This window comes from Globicephala melas, chromosome 2 (genome assembly GCF_963455315.2).
Source record: "Globicephala melas chromosome 2, mGloMel1.2, whole genome shotgun sequence".
Classification (NCBI taxonomy): Eukaryota; Metazoa; Chordata; class Mammalia; order Artiodactyla; family Delphinidae; genus Globicephala; species Globicephala melas.
Window position 1 is genome coordinate 59365240 of NC_083315.2, and position 17309 is coordinate 59382548.

The 17309-nt window shown below is 57.4% G+C and overlaps 1 protein-coding gene across 5 annotated transcripts in view; it reads right to left on the reverse strand.

Moving 5' to 3' along the window:
- LINGO1 (leucine rich repeat and Ig domain containing 1) overlaps nt 1–16473 on the reverse strand; it is a 202715-nt gene extending 186242 nt beyond the window's left edge. For 4 of the 5 annotated variants that reach the window (XM_060293971.1, XM_060293972.1, XM_060293973.1 and 1 more), the window contains exon 1: nt 15223–16435. The gene's annotated coding sequence lies outside the window, so the exon portion shown is untranslated. Of the gene's footprint in view, nt 1–15222 lie in introns of all 5 variants that reach the window. The other variant, XR_009562927.1, reaches the window with a different exon arrangement.
- Nucleotides 16474–17309: the final 836 nt, after the last annotated feature.

Here is a 17309-nt window from a genome sequence, read left to right on the forward strand (position 1 = left end):
TGACCTGGGGAAACTGAGGCACAGAGCGAGCCCTCTGTCCTGGGTCACACAGGGAGTTGGTGGCAGATCTGGGCCAGGATCCCAGGCCTCCCGCTGGGCTTACTCTGGGCACAAACGCAGCTCGTCCCCCTCAGGTGACTCAGTGCCTGTCTCAGCACTCCTACTCCTGCCAGAAAGAGGCAGCTGGCACTGGGGCTCCAACACACTGATTCACATGCAGGCCGGCAGGGCCCCCTGGATCCAAACACCCTGAGCCTCAGTTTCCCCCTCTCTAAAACACAGGTACAAAAACTCCTCTTGTGAGGATTAGAAGAGCACAGATGCACAGGCTGCTTAGGGGCACTTTCCAACCTCCCATCTCTGGGCCTCAGTTTCCCCATCTCTAAACAAGAGGGTTACTCTGAGTGATTCCCCAGGTCCCCAGAGCCCCTGAGGCTTCTGGAAAACTTGCCTGGGTGCCCAGCCCATACCCATGTCTGTGGGGAGACAGGCTGCAGGGGCAGAGACCAGGGCCTGTCCTCAAGGAACTCCTTGCTAGTTGGAAAGGGAGAAGTGTGGGGACTTCCCTGGTGGCACGGTGGTTAAGAATCCACCTGCCAGTGCAGGGGACATGGGTTTGATCCCTGGTCCAGGAAGATCCCACATGGCATGGAGCAACTAAGCCCGTGCACCACAACTACTGAACCTGTGCTCTAGAGCCCGCGAGCCACAACGACTGAGCCCATGTGCTGCAACTACTGAGCCCGTATGCCACAACTACTGAGCCTGCGTGCCACAACTACTGAAGCCTGCGTGCCTAGAGCCCATACTCCACAACAAAAGAAGCCACCACAATGAGAAGCCCGCGCACCACAATGAAGAGTAGACCCCGCTTGCCACGACTAGAGAAAGCCTGCGCGCAGCAATGAAGACCCAACGCAGCCAAAAATTTAAAATTTTAAATTTTAAAAAAAAGAAAGTGAGAAGGGTGACTGTGGAGCAAAGACTACTTAGCAGAGCTGGGTGTGAAAGCGTCCATGGAAGAGCTCCCAAACATGCCTGCACACTGCCACAGTCTCCACCTCTCCCTTTTGCTTCACACCCAGCCTGCTCCACTCATTACCTGCCCGTCCCCTTTAGACCCCGGCTCCAGGGGCCACAAGAAGCTTGAAAATAGAAAACCCATTGTGAGCTGGGCAGTAATCAAGGAAGGCTTTCTGGAGGAGACAGGACAAAAAGAATCAAGTTCACACAGGGGACCTTGAATACCCAGATGAGGAATCCAGACCCTGAGGAGCCACTGGCAGTTTCATATGGGCCCCCCCACCCTGGGCAGAGATGCCAGACCCCACCCCAGACTGGCCTCAGAGCTGTGTCCCCAGCAGAGGGCTTGAGGGGGTGGGGGACCCAGGCACCAGGCCCCCTCCACCCCTCCTCCACAGCCATGGACTCTGACTCCATCCCAGAGAAATCAGTCCTGGTCGGTGATGCCCAGCGGCCGCGGAGGCCTCATTGCAAACAGCTTTGCTGCCAGTGAATGCCGTCTGGCCAGTGAGGGCTCCCCGACTGATTAAGAGCTATGCCGGCCCGGGACTCATTCATATTCCGGTCTGGCTGCTGGCTTCAATATGGCTGAGAGACGCGAGGGCAGAGGCGGTCCTCCGAGAATGCCCGGCGATGATTCCACTCCGATTCCAATTTATTTTCTATCATTAATGCTTTTGAAAAGCCCCACATGCTCTGCAAACAGGGAAGGAGCACGGGGCTCGGGAGGGGAGGAGAGGAGAGGGCTGGGGGTGGATGGGGGCGCAACAGAGGCGGTGTGGGCAGCCGGCGAGGGGCCCTGACACCTGGGTTCAAATCCGCACCCCATCTCCACCTGCCTAGAGAACCCTGGGGGTAAACCTGGCCTATACCTGGCAGTGGGGAACGGCCCCTGCTCTGCCTACCTCAGGGCACAGTTTCCAAGATCTTCTGAGGGGTCAGAGGTGAGCAGGCTTTATATATTGTGAAGGGCTGTACACCTTGAGGAACCGAGAGCGAAGCAAACCTGACTGACCATGGCAACAGAGGCCTATGAACTGGACGCCTGCCTCCCCAGCTACACTGGGGGACCCCCACCCCAGGGTGCAGGAAAGGCCTGGGCTGCCTCTCACCCCAGCACAAGCAGAGGAGATAAGGATTTGGGTCCCCTGTCCCCTGCCTTGTCTGTCTCAGACTCACACTGCCAGCCTCCCTACACCCCCTGCCCCCAACAGGCTTACCAGGACCAAAAGGCCCTAATCCCTCCCCCTGCTCCAACCCTGCAAGAAGAAGAGAGTTATAAGCTTCCCAGCTGAGCCACATAGAAGACTCTGATTACTTTTCCTTTCTTGACAGCTCTGTTTTCCCTGGAGCTTATAACTACCCTTGGGATCAAGTCCAAACTCCCCACCTCCATGCAAAGCTCTCCCAGGTAACTCAGGCCCATCTGGGCAGCCTCAACTCCTCCCTGGCCTGACCCCACCCTCAGTTCCAGTGCTGACCACCCCTGGTCTTCGCACATGTTATTTCCTGTCTGGAACTCCCTCCTCCTTGGCCACAGTTCAAACTCCTACTCCCTCTTCAAGATGCAGCCCAAGTTCTCCTCTATGCAGCTTTTCCCAGCTTCCCTGGCCAGCCCTGCTCTGTGCTTCTAAGTATCCTGTACCCACCTATGTTACAACTCAGCAATATGGTAATTATGTGTGTGTGGCAGCTCCCCTCCATTCAGCCAGTGGCCAGGGGCTGCGTCTGATTCATCCCCTGCATTCCCAGTGCTTGGCAAAGTGCCTGGCTCACAGTAGAGCCACTGATTCAGTCAACTGATCTTAATAGAGCACCTACTGTGTGTCAGGCTCTGTGCTGGGTGCGGGGGGTGCAGCAACAAAGACAGAGCCCGTCCCTGTCCTCAAGTTCTTCCAGTGGACGTACTCAGGGTAATGTCTGTTGAATGAACAGACATACGACCACCTTGTAAATGGGAAAACTGAGGCCCAGAGAGGCAAAATGCCCTGTCCAAGGGTGCCTCTGCCTCCTTGCCCACACCTCTTTCTACTCCATTTCTCTCCCAGAACCTTAGCAGCAGTGAGGAGGAACTCAAAACTAAAGGTTAGAATCAAAAAAAAAAAAAAAAGGAAGAAGAGAACGTGGTGGATCTTCCTCCTTTCTCAATAATGTAAAGAAAACTGCTTTTGCCAACTACGGCAGCTTAAAAGCAATTAGAGTTTTTGGAGGGGACTCTGGGCACGAGCAGAAGAGACAGAGTGAGCGCCCGGCACAGAATTTTTCCAGCATTCGTTTGTATCAAGCAAAAGGGGGAAAAAAAGTGTTAAAAGCAGCAATTTCTAGCAGCAGAGATGGTGGAGATAAAATATTTACAGCCTCCAAGGGAGGGGCCCGAGAGGGGCCAAAGACCCCCACTCCTACTTCTCTGGAGGCAGGAAAAGGGAGGGCAAAAAAATGGGAGACAAGGAGAGATGAGTCACCTCCCCACCGCTCCTGTCCCGACGGGAGCCGTGGGGCAAGGAGGGGAGAAGCCCCCAGATGCCCCTACTCTCTCACCCCTTCCCCACCATTCATGGCCCACAGCCACTAACCAGCCCCCAGACGTCAGAGATCCATCCCTCCAATCCTCAGACCTGGCTCTGCTCAAAATCCAGAGAACATCACCACTCCGAGCTGGCATTTGAGGCCTGCACAGCCCAGGCCCCTCTCCAGCCTCTTCTCCAGATGCTCCCTACAGGGCACACTGCCCTGACTGTTTTCCGAGGACCCTCGCTCAGTCCCACCTCCAGGCCTTAGCCTGAGGAGGGACTATAAGGAGTGTGCACCCCTCCCCTCAGGGGCAGGTAAGTCAGGTTGGAGGGTGTAGACCCTGAGCAGATGACGGAGCCAAGGACACACAGCTCTAGACCGCACACTAGACTTCCAACCACGCCTCTCCCACTGAACTGTTCCTTCCCTACCTGGACCCTTCACTTGCCCCTTGTCCTCCTCTCTCCAAATACACAGCAGCCTCCAGCGGCATCTTCCTGAACCCTAACTTCCTCCGTCCCAGCTGCAGCACAGACTCCCCTCGTGTGGCACACAAATGACATAGTCTCTGTTAGAAGCAGACGTTCCTAGATTCAAATGTCAGCTCCTCCACTCACTAACCGTGTGACCTTTGCCAGTCCCTCAATCTCTCTAAGCCTCAGTTTCCTCATCTGTTAAATGGGAATAGTAATAGTACATATCTCACGGGATTGTTTTTAGGATTAAATGAGGTAATGTATGTAAAGCACCTGGCACTATGACTAACATTTAGTAGGTGTTCAATGAACTCACCTCTGCCCTACTTCCTGTTCAGTCCTCAAGTGTGGCTCTCCAGGCCTCAAGATGGCCCATACAGTTGCACACAGCCTCCCGCACCATCTCGTCATCACCTGATAAATGCACGGAAGGCACACGCCAGCTGAGAGCAGAGGGTGGAGGAGGTGCTGAAGGGCTCTGCACACTCAGAGGCCCAATCCCTCTGCACAGAGCCAGGGAGCCTCTCACTTTGCTTAGCTTAGGAAGGATTCCTCCAAGAACAGCAGGAGGCCTCAGTCAGAACCCTGAGAACTTGCCAAGCCAGGAGGAGGTGACTGGAGGCTCAGCCTTCCCTCCAGCCTGTGGCTGCAGCGCCTCCCTCAGCCATCCTTCCAGCCCTACTGGACAAAGGCAAACACCAAGGCCCAGGGAACAGCAGTTAGTAGTAAATCCCAGAGCAGAAGCCAAGTCTCGAAGACAGTGTGGTCCAGCAAAGCTGGGTAGTTCTGGTCTCAAATCCCAGTCCCACCGTTGACCAGCTGGGTGACCTCTCTAATCCTCAGTTTCCTCATCTGTAAAGTGGAACCCATAATGCCCACTTTGCAGGGCAGTTGCATGCACTAACAAGGGCAGCGCTCTTCCAACACCCTGCCGAGGTTCCAGCATGCAGTCAGTCAGCATGGGGACGTGTGCTTGTTCTGTCCCACCTGCTCCCTGGACTCCAGGCACAGTGCACTCCCTACCCCGCAGCACTGGGAGAGCAGAGGGAAGGCCTGGAGGTGGGGGCAACAGGACCTGCCCTATTTCCTGTGATCCTTCCCAGCCCACTGCCCACCCAGCTGGGGGCTAAAGGACCAGCCAACAGACAAGCCAACAGCCATGGCCAATCCTCCCTGCCCCACTCTCAGAGCAGAAGAGGTCCATTCCCTGCCTCATTTTATCCAGGAGAGGTAGTGGCATGTCCCAGGTCATACAGCCCCCATCAAGCCACTTGGTGGAAGTTGGGTGTCTTCCTCTCCTTCCCCAACTTCGGAGAATACACAGCCTCGATATAGGATCTGGCAGTGCCACAGGGCTGTAGACCAGGAATCAGAAGGTGTTTTGAGGTCTCTGTCTCTTGCTTCCCCTCCGATTGCCTTCCTCCCACGGGGCTCTCCTGCCCACTGCCCCTACTCCTGTCCTCAAGAAAGAAGCCCAGCAGTAAGCCTGGCCCTAATCAGGGCTCTCCTCATTGTGGGGGCAGAGATGGGAGCACATGAAGACCCTCTGAGCCCTGGATGGCTGAGCCTCAGGACCCCCTACTGCAGCCTCCTCCCCAGCCTACATACCCATTCTCCCCACTGGTAAGTAACTGGGGCGGTGGGGGGGGGGTGCGTGTGTATGCAGACAGGATCACGGGTCCTAAGAACCTGGGGCCCACCCCCAGGGTGACTGATAGCCCTTCCCCAGCTGGGCCCGCCTCCACCCCTTTGCATCTAGGGGAGAACTGGTCTGTCTGAACCGCAAGCCCACAAGGCCCAGGAGCTGGGGATCCTGGGACTGAGAAGCCGGATGCCTGACTTAATTGCCTAGGCTCTGCAGTGCTTTTCAATTGAGACCCAAGATGCAGTTGGCCACTCCCTGTGCCTCAGTTTCCTTATCTGGAACCTAAAAGAATGAGATCATCTCTGAGCCTGCCTTCTCCTTCCCACATTCTCCAATTGCATACCTCTGACCTCTGGGACCCTCACAGAGTCAAGAGGTGCTCCCAAGTCAGTCACCAAGGGCACTAAGGGCAGAAAAAGGAGTCCCAAGCATTTGTGGGTGCCGGGGGGCAGGATCACCCTGACCCCAAGGAGACAAGGCATCCCAGAGAGACCTGCACCTACCCTAGGCTGGCAGAGGACACCCATCCTCCCTCCCCAGGGAGGAAAGTGGGCCCAGGTAGGAGAGCGAACATGGCTCCTCAGTGAGGCTAGAGGCAGCCAGAGCCCTCTCTCCTTTCTGCACGTGCCCCAGCTCACCCCTCCATGCCTCACCTCCCATCTCTGTCCAGCCCAGATCTCAGGCTCGGCCCCAAGCTGTCCCACATGCCCCCTGGACTCCAGGCACAGTGCCCTCCCTTCCCTGCAGCACATACAACCCCAGTTCCCCCAAAGCCCTTGGCTGCCCAAGCTAGGATCCTGAGCCCTCCCTCCAGGCAGCCCTCCCCATGCCTTCCCCACTGGCCTCTAAGGCGGCTGGTGGGGGCAGCCCTACTCCTTGTGCCAGCAGGGGCTCCCCTGGCCCTGCATGGCCAGAGCCTGATAACAGTCTCCTAAATTAAACAATAAACAAGAAGTTGTTCTAGATTTTCCTGACGCTGCAGTTCCTGAGTAATCCCCGTAGCAAACAAAAGGAAAAGAGCCCCAGTTACTCTAAAAGAGACTCACTTCCTGTTTCCAGGCGGAACCTCCAGCCTGAGCCAGAGGAACCCCCAGAGGGGGATTCTGCTCCAGCCACCCGCCCGGCTCCAGACCACTCACCCCCTCCCTTTCCCCCCACCGTCTCAGCCAATCATGGGTTGACACCCTTAGCGGCCTCCTAGATCCCACCTCTCCTCCCCTCCCGCTCTGCGCTATGTGACCTTGGACAGGGCAGGTCACCTCACAGGCCTCAGTCTCCGCATCTCTCAAGCATCCTCACCTCTCAAGGATAAAATGAAATATGTGACCACTTGAGGTTAGACAGAAATTTTCTTGTATTTTTTTAGAGATGGATGCTGAAATATTTAGGGGTGAAATGTCATGATGTCTATAATTTACTTTAAACTACTTCAGAAAGATAAAGCAAAATGTGGCAAAATGTCAACAGCTGTTAAATCTAGGTGAGCGGGTATATGGGAGTTTCCTACACTATTCCCTCTATCTTTCTGTATGTTTGAAAATGTTCCTAACGAAAAGTTAAAAAAAAAAAAAAAAAACGTTGGTCACATGAACCAGAGCCCCACGAATAATGCCTCATGCTCCTGGCAGGCCTGAAAGGCAACTGGATCTCTTAAGTAGGTTAAACGTCCCCCCTGCCATCTCCTTTATGTGGTTTCCCTAGAAATCGCTTTTGCACAAATTCCACTGAGTCCTAGCTCAACATTTAGAAGCCTTCGCACATTCAGAAGCCAGACACAGTGCTTTACTGAAGCAACTGTTGTCGTCTTTTTTTTTTTAATTTCGTTTATTTATTTATTTTATACAGCAGGTTCTATTTTTTTTTAATTTTTGAATTTTATTTTATTTTATTTGTATACAGCAGGTTCTTATTAGTTATCTATTTTATACATATTATTGTATATATGTCAAGCCCAATCTCCCAGTTCATCCCACCACCGCCAGCGACTGTTGCCTTCTGACCCACCACCTCCCTCCGGCCCACCACTTCCCTGTCCTTTCTGCAAAGCAGCCCTGGGCTAGAGATCGTGATGCTGGCTCCATCCTCATGTGGCCACTACCCTCTCTGAGCCTCTGAATGTCGCCCCCCACCCCGCTTAAGCACAAATGATAAGTCAGTGACTGCCTAGCCTTCTCATTCAAAGGCACAATGTTACCGCACAGAGACCGATATCCCCATTTAACAGATGGGAAAGCTGAGACTCAGGCCAGGAGAGACTGGAAGCAGAACACAGAAGGTGGGGACAAAGGGAGGTGGGAGTGAGCAAAAGCTCCCTGTCTGCCCCCTCCCCACTCCTCCCCATTCCTCTATCCCAACGCTGGCAGCACAAATCAGAGAGAGGATGGCCAGCACCTCCCTTTCTCTGGTTCCTATGTACAAGCTTCCTGGTCAGGAATAAATGGCCGTGATCACAATCTCCCAGCCAGGCCCAGCTGACCCACACCGGCGTTGGCCAGGTCCACCTCTGCCGATCGATAATGGAAGAGTTAACAGTACCCCAAATAATCAATCGCTAATTGCTGAATGCCATGCAATTCATCAGGGAGAGCTACGTGTGGCCAGTGACTGGGCAGCCCTGCCCTGGCCTGGCAGAGATGGAGAGGCAGAGGCAGAGAAGGCCTCGTCTGTCGCGAGCACCTCAGCAGAAAAGCCGCCCATAACTTGGAGCTTCACAAACAGGTGTCCTAGGCCCAGCTCACATCCCCAGGCACAACGGAGAGGCGGAAGAGGCAGTGGCCGACGAGGCCCTGAGGGATGGGCCACATGCCCCTGGTCAGCTCATCTGGCCCCAGGTCCCCTGGAAGTGCCAGGTACCCAGTCCCTGTCACCAAGGCATTCCCAGGCCATGAAGAGAGACCAACTGCCATGTATCACGGGCCTTGCACACAGTAGGCCTCACATATGGTAGGTACACAGCAAACGTTTGCAAAATGTAAAGCAGATATGCTGCTCTCAGAGTTCTGAGGAAGGAGCAGCTACTCCCAACTAGAGTGACCAGGAGGGGTTTCTAAACATGGCATTTGGGCTGAGTGTTGAAAAGTGGGTGGGATCTATGGGCAGAGACAGAGGAAGGAATCAGGCAGAGGGGACAGCAGAGCAAAACCCTGGAGGAAGGAAAGCCAGAGCGTGTGTGAAAAGGAGAGTGAGTGGCATTTGGCTGGAGCCTGGGTGCACAGAGGAATCTGGAGGGAGATGGCTGGGAGAGAGAGTCAGACAGTGCAAAACACTGACGGGTCCAAACGCCAGTCTGAGGGAATAAGAAGCCCTTGAAGGGTGCTGAGTAGGAGCATGACAACGAGCATGTGTTTGGAAGGACCGTTAAATGCCATGGCGTCCACAGTTACTGCCAGGTTGCACGCCCTAAGAGGGCGGGGGCTGGTCTTATTCATCTCTGTCCCCATAGCAGCCAGCACAGCCAGGCCCAGAGGAAGCACCCAACACGTGAATCGCTGTATGATTACAGGACCGTCAGATGTGGGACTGGGGACTCCTGGACTCACAGCTGTGGAAGATGCTGTTTGTATAAAAATACATATTTATAGTAGAGTCTCAAACACAGCCTTTTGAGGCAGGCTGGGAGAGAATTATCTCCAGTTTACAAAGAGGGAAGCTGAGGCTCAAAGAGAGAAACAGTGACCTGGCCAAGGTCACACAGCTGGCAGAACCCAGTGCTCTCCCCACCCGGCCCAGAAGGCTGAGCCCTGCTTGCCTTGGCATGGCCCAAGGCTGCCTAAGATGGGCCCAAGGCCCATCCCCTCCTCATTCCCTGTCACCGCCACCGCTAACCTGTGCTGGCCAGACAGAGAAACGCAGCAAATGTTGCCCCATTGAGCATCCCCCATACTAACTCCAGCTGGGACTGGCTGCTGTCACCATGGCAGCCTGTCCCTGCACCTATACTATCAACAGGGCTAGGCAGGGAATCGCTAGAATCCCCAAGCTTGGTCTAGACAGACCTTGTTGAAGACAGACCCACTTCTCCCCAGCCTCCGCCCCTCAAAATTTGGGAAGCATACCAATGGAGCAAGAGTCCTGGAGCAGGAATCCAGAGACAGGGTAAAGGCCAACTCACTGTGTGACTCTGGAGAATCACTTCCAAGCTTCCTCATCTGTGAAATGGGTCGGTGCTCTCTGCCTACTTTACAGAACTGCCATGAGGACTAAATGAGGAAGGGAGTATGAAAACTTATGGAAAACTAGAAAGCAAACTGTCCTGGAAAATAATAAGTCTCCTCTCTACTCCAGCCTGGAGATTGAACCTCCAACAGGACTCACTTCCCTCTCCCAGCAGAGGGCAAAACATGAGCTAACATTTACTGAGACTCTTCAGTGTATCAAGCTAGTGCACAGTTTACCTGTGTTATTTCAACGTACACTAATGACACCCCTACAAGGTAGGTATCGTTCTCCCATAATAGATGAGGAAACTGAGGCTCAGAAAAGTGATTTGACCGAACTCATCCCACTCAGAAGGAGCTGAGTCAGAATTCAAACTTGGTTCCAGATGGCATCCAAGCCCAGGCCCTTTGATTGAGGGGTCCATTTCCACACCTCAAAATCTCAGAGCTACAGAATCAGTGCTCAGGGTTAGGCTGCATGTCCACACCTGAGCTGCATGTAACACACATATACTCCTGAGGCCTGAGACCCTGACGTCAGATGCGCCGTGCCCACCCCATGGCCTGTGGACCAGCAGGGCCATTGGAGCGGCATGGGGAATGGGGGTGGGGATGGGGGTAGCTGGCACAGATGGTCTTGAGCCAATTGGATCAGTCCTGGGCATGGAGCCGCCTGTCCGGCTGCCCTGGCAGATGGGTGTCAGAACTGGAACACCTGCCAAGGCTCCACCTCCATGTCCAAACCAACCTGGACACTGAGGTCCCATTTTGGCCCCCTCCCGTCCTGACCCTGGGGGCTGGCAGTGCCTACACAGATCCAGAAGGTCAGGGTGGCAGCCGCTATCTCTCCTTCAGCAGCTGGTGTCTCCCCTGATGTGGCCATATGGCCCCATACGCTCCCTGACAGCTGGACTGCCAAAGCGACTGCCTGAGGATGTCCTCTGCAAAGGCCCCGAGGCCCCAGCCTCCCCGCCCACCACTGCCCTGGCAGGCCACAGGCGCAGCCAGGAAAACCCCAGGCTGGGACGCCCTGCCCCCAACTTGCTTTATGACCTTGTGTAAGTCACTGCCCCTCTCTGGGCCTCAAACTCTTCCTCGGTCAAACAGTGATGCTGACCGCCCCTCTACGCCTTCCCTTTGTATTCCACTTCCAAGGTCACTAACTTCCACCCAAACTCACTCCAGGTACCCAGGGAGAAAAACGTATCCGTTTTATAGACATAGAAACTGAGGCCCAAGGGACCTCAGGGACTTGCTCAAGTGTGCACAGTGGGAGGGCCAGTAGTGAAGGCTCATTTTATGACTCCAGGATGCCTGCCACCTCTGTATGCCCAGGAGGTGGGAGTGGTGATCACCGAGGCCCTGCCCCACTCGGATGGCCTACATCACCCCACCTGGCTCCCCACCCAGTCCGAATTTCTCTCCATCCTCCATCAAAGGGGAACCACGCACGGCCACTTGGCTCTCAGGGCGAAGGCTGACAAGGTGCCTGCCCCTGCTGCTGCCCTCGGCACCAGCCTGGATTCCCAAAGCAGCCTCAGGACTGCCTCCCTGCCTCCGGCTCTCCTGGCCAACCCCTCCCCCGACCACCAGAGGGAGAGGTTTAAATTGCAAATCTGATCGCGTCCCTCCAGAACTTCAACCCTACAACCCCTGAATACGGAATCAGCCCACACTCTTCAGTCGGGCACTCAAGATCCTCCTCCGTCTTGTGCCAACCTGCTCTGTGCCTGCTGTGCCCCTGCATAAACTACTCCATTGCAAACATGTTCCACCCATGCCTGGCGCCTCCCACCTCCGTGCCTTCGCTAACACTAAGCCATCTGCCTGGAAAGCCCTCACTTGGTCACATGCTCCATTCATTCACTTATTCAGCGTATTTACTGAGCATCTACCAAGTGCCAGAAACATCCCAACAGGTCAAATTGCAGCAGCCCTTCCGGTCCATCTGAAATAACCCCTTGCCAGCCTCCCTGCCCCATACCTCTGCAGGGGCCCAGCCCAGCCTGCCTCATACCCAGGGGTGTGGGTCAATGTCTGTGACCCCTTTCAGGGACAGCCCACCCAGGGAGGGGCCCAGGTTTGTCATCAGTACCCCCAGTACCCAGCCCAGGCCTCAAACCAGGAGATGCCCCCAATGTGGAGTGAGCCCCAAGTGAAGGGTTCCAGGCAGTAAAGAGCAAGGCCAAGCAAGACATGGTTCTTGGGAGCAGATGTCTGGGCCCTGGAAGTCCGCAGAAGAGACTCTGATTGGCCAGGGTGGTCCCCAGTTCCCTCAAAAGGAGGCCTGAGTGGTCAGGGGTAACTTTACCCTTTCAAGTCACCCAAGGGCCCAGCCCAATCAACAACTTATCACTGAATATGTTATAATTTAAAAACACAGGGGCTTCTGTGGTGGCGCAGTGGTTGAGAGTCCACCTCCCGATGCAGGAGACACGGGTACATGCCCCGGTCTGGGAAGATCCCACATGCCGCGGAGCGGCTGGGCCCGTGAGCCATGGCCACTGAGCCTCCGTGTCCGGAGCCTGTGCTCCGCAATGGGAGGGGCCACAGCAGTGAGGGGCCCGCGTACCGCAAAAAAAAACACAAACATGGCAGGGCCAGGGCCTGGCTGGACACAGAAATTAAGGGGGCCACACTGAGCACTACCCATTCCCAGTCAGGATGTTTAGGGAGGGGAGTGGCTATCTTTAAAAAGACAGTGGGGGCTGCGAGCACCTGACTGGGATTTTCACCCCTAACAAACAGATCTGGGGCCAAAGAGGTACCATGTTCTCTCCCTCTCCATGGCTTGAGGTCCCATATGGAGGGCTCATCCTGCTGGAGTCAGTTGGGGGCAGTGGCGGGCGGGGAGGGGTGCGAAGTAGACATCTGGCCATGCTCCAGCCACGTGGGTATCAACCAGGGCATCAGTCAGGTCAGCACACAGGAGGCAAAAGTCCACACTCAGGGAGGCACACAGGGACAAAGGGGTAAAGAGGTGGGGAGAGAGAGAGAGAGAAATGACAGCTAAGAAAGACTGAGTCAGCTAGAGCTGGCAGAAAGGAAGGGGTAGAGGCAGAGAGAGTCTGCCCCAGAGTGAAGCCAGCAAAGAGGCTAAGGGAGCCGCCACAGGACCCAGCAGGCCACCACCACCACCCCCAGCCCCAGCATGAGCTTTGGTCACTCCTGGGCAGCAGCCTCCCCACCAGAGGACTTCAAGGGCCTGAGTGGCCCTGGGGATGAGTCCAGGCTGTCATCGGGACTGGGCTGGGGGGAATGGTCACAGAAGTCACAGAATGGTCACAGAATGCCTGGAGTCGATAGCTACTCCAGCTGCCTATGTCTCAAGTGGGCCATTTGGGAAGGAAGTGGTCCCAGTAGTCATCAGACCCCATCCCTGCCAATGCACATTTAGACCTCCGTGTGGAGAACTCATTCACCTGAGGGTGAGCTCTTTGCCCCACAAAGGGACTCCAGGGTAGAGATCCTGAGACAGTGGGAAGGGTTCCAGGGCCCAAACAGGAGGACCTAGAGTGCCAGGCTGGGGTTGGGAAACCACTCTGATTCCCAGAATGATACCGACATCCCAGTGCCAGAACCAGGTTTGCAAACCATCAAGCAGAGCCCAGGCAGACTCTGGCCCCAGATCTAGGAGGCAAAGATGAATGAGGCTGGGGTCAAGCCAGGGAGAATCAGGCTGAGAGTGGCTGCACCCACCTCCCTGCCCATCTGGAGAGGGTGTTGGTCACAGGCAGCAGGAGAGCTGCCCTGGGGAGACCTTCCAGCAGCAGGCCCCCAGAGCCCTGCTGCCCAGTCAATAAAGAGGGCTTGAGGGCCCTCCCTGCCCCCTCCCCACCTCACCAAAGACCAGGTTTAAAGGATACCTTCACAGTGAAAGGGGCTGCCCTGAGACTGCAGATCTCCTGTCTCCATCTCTGCCTCAAAATCCTCTTCTTACAAGGTGGCAGAGAGATTCCAGAAAGGGGAGTGGAAGTGGAAGTGAGGTCTAAGCCTGAAAACTGGTCAAATAAGATATTACCATACCCCAGAGACCTAGGTAGATACTGACTGGCCCAACATCACGATCCTTCACCCAGCATCTAGGTTGAGAACAAGACTTCTGACCCCACAGGCTCATACGCTGAGTCCCAGGAAGGAGGGCACATGGACAAGGGCTGCTGGGGAACTCAGCTGCTCCAGCCCGGAATCCCAAGCCAAAAGGAAGGATTGGGAGCAATCAGAGAAGGCTTCCTAGAGGAGGAAGAACCTGCCTGGAAGCAGGGAGGATTTGGTAATGCGAAGGGGCCTGCAGGGGGCCTGAATACTGACCCTTTCTTGGGCCTCTCACTCCTGGGGACACTGGCCTCCCTCCCTCTCAGGGCACCATCCTGGACCACATCTCCCCATCCTAGCTTCTGCAGGGGCAGGGCTGGCATGGCGGGGTGGTGGGGGGTAGCTAGGAAGTTTCCTGAAGTAGTCAGCAGTGGACAGGAATGCGGGAGGAGATGCAAGAAGATGGAGGTGGGGACCGGGGTACAGCACAACCACAATCTCATCACACTGAGTGAGGCACGCAGGATCATGGCTCCAAGCAAAGCAGGGATAGGGGGCGGGGGTGGCACTATGCTGGAGCCCTAGAGGTTCCCCTTCCACTCCCTAGCCTCTTGGGAGCTCCTGCGGGCCAGGGCTGATGGGATGTACTTTGCCGGCAGTTCCCTTCTTCCAGCCGCCTGTCCCACGGAGCAGAAGGAGCAGGGACACACACACACACACACACACACACACACACACACACACGCGGGAACGTCTCCCAACTCTCCCCACCTCAAACCCGTGTCCTCAGCCTGGCTGCAAAGATGACCTCGCGGCCCTGGGACCTGGAAGCTGTGGCTGTGCCTGACCCTGGAGGGGTCCAGGGGTCCAGCGCCCGGAGCGGCTCTAGAGCGGCGCCGTGGGGCTGGACGGGTGTCCCAGAGAGCCGGCGGCTGCGCTGATGGGGTGGTGGAGATGCACCCATTGGCCCGCCGGGCGGCACAACCCGCGCCCCCGCCCCATTCCTCCCTCTCTCCTCGAGAAAGGAAGGCCGGAGTTCCACCACTAAAGAGCCTCCATCCTCTCCCCCTACACGCAAAGTTGCTCCAAGTCGCCGGGGTTCCCGCGACACGCGAGGGTTAGGCGGGGCCGCCCAGCGGGCGAGAGCGCGGTCACGAACAGGGGTGCCGAGCGCGCCCCCCTGCAGCTCCGCGCGTGCACCCTCCCACAACGGGCGCGCACCCAACACCCCACCCCCAACCCGCGGCCCCTGAGGCTCCCGCCCAATCAGAGGCCGCGCACGCGGCGCTGCCGGCAGGCAGAGACACCCGGGCTCCCTGGCCTGCGCCCCCGCGGCCCCCGCCCCGCCGCGGTCTCTCGGCCCGGCCACACTCACCGTTCCGGGCGCGCAGTCTGCGCGCAGCTCCTCTCCGGGGCCGCATTCCCCGGCTCCGTTTCCCTCCTGTTCCCGCTCCGGCTTGGGTTCCCGTTCCGCAGGGCTCGGCTCTGAGATGGTGGCCGCGGCAACGAGCGAGGCAGGGAGGGCGTGTGCGCGTGTGTGTGTATGTGTATGTGTGTGTGAGCGCGCGCGGTGTGTGTGCGTGTGCACGGGAGGGCCCCGCGCTCCCCCGCGCGCCCCGCTCCTGCCTCCTGCTCTCCACTCTGCGATGCCAGCAGAATCCCTAACGCGCGCTCCCACCCTCCTGGGCGCTCACACTCGCGCACACACGCGCACACCCGGGCGCGCACACCCCCCCCCCCGCCACCGCACACCCGGCTCCGCACTCCCGACTCTCGCCCTCCTGGGGCGCTCACAAAGGCCCCTGGCCCCGGCCTGCCGGAGCCCCCGGAGCGGGGCCTGAGGAGTGGCCCTGCGGTCCTACCGGGCTGGCCCCGCCTTAGGTCCTCCGGTGCTCCCAGAGGGGCCCCCTCGGGCGTCCCTGCTCCTTCACCCTGCCCTGCCGGGCCGCGGCCGTGCTCTAAGCCTGACCCCCGGCCGGGGAGCCCGACTCCGGCTTCCGGCGCTCCCACCCAGAGGCGCTGGCTCCCTCCTCCTCGCTTGCTCCGCCGCCTGCAGCCGCGTGCTCTCCCGCTCCTTTCTTTCCCCCTTTTCTGTCACTGCCTATCCTTTTATCTTCTCTCCTTTCTCCCACCTGCAGCCGCCCCGATCCCTGTCCTCAGTCTCTCCGGCTGCCTCTCTATCTTGCCGACGCCCTCTCCCGCGCCTCCTCCCCACCGCCCTGCGCTGCCCTCACATTCTCCGCATTACATGGGGTGCCGCCCGCCACTCGCCGGGCCCGAGGTGCGGACGCACTGTGGGCGGCGAGGGGACCCGCCGAGCCCGGGCCCCACCGCCCCCTCGGCTCTCCGCTTGCTCCTCGCTCCTCGCTGCGGCCTGGCGGGCGGCTACGTCCCGCGCTAGCCTCGGCTGTCGCTGACAGCTCCCATCTCGCCCGGGCTTAAAGGGATAGCGCACCGGGCTCGACCTGCCCCACCTGGGGGCGCCGAGGAGGGCGGCCTCCTGCGCCGGCACAGTCCGGGGCGGTGGCGCAGCCGGGGCGGTGCGGGCGGCGCCCTGTCCGCCGCGGTTGAGCCCAGCCCTCCCGGGCTGGAGGTGAGTCAAGGAGAGGGCGGTCGGGCCTGACCACGCCATCCAGGGGGCGCTCCGTGCTTGTTGGCGGCTAAGCCTAGGGGCAGGCTGGAGGTGTGAGGCAGTGCAGGCTGGGCGCCCAGCACTGCGGGGCGGGGAGAGGAGGGATCAGGGAAGCAGCTGTCCGGATCTGAGCACAGGGTGAGGACACCTGTCATGCTAAGAGGACAGGGCTCACAGGATGGCCTCCCGCTCTTGCTGTGTGACCTTGGGCAAATGCCTGCCTCTCTCTGGCCTCAGTTTACACTGCCTTGGAAGGCCATTGGCTTCCATCGTCTCTGGGGCTCTGATTTGGTGGTAGATCCCTCCAAAAATGAGAGAGCAGGAGGTATGACGGAACTTCGCGGCGGGTGGGGGTGGAGGAGGTCCAGGAAAGCTCCTGGAGGAGTTGACACTGAAGCTAGATATTGAAGGATGAGTAGGAATTGACTGGGCAGAAAGGGCATCCCATGGTAAGAGAAGAGGATATACAAAGACCTGGAAGCGAGAAACAGGGAAAATGCGTGTATTTGCGGGGAGGAGAAGCTGTAAGAGCCTTGAATTGAGGAGTTTCAACTTTGTTCTGGGGCAGCAGTGGGGATGCCACTTAGTTAATCTAGGCAGAGGCCTCCCCATCCTCCAGCCATCACAGAGGCATTGCTAAGGGCTCCCCCAATCCAGGAGCTTTTGAAAGAGGCCTCCTCTCCTCTCCTGTCTTCTCCTCTCCTCTCCTCTTCTCTCCTCTTCACTCCACCCAGTCCCAACTTCTCCCAATATCTCCAGCCAGGCGCAGCACAGCCTCCCCCTGCTGACCGGAGCTGAAAGTGGGAGAAGCCCAGGCCTCGCTGTAGTGG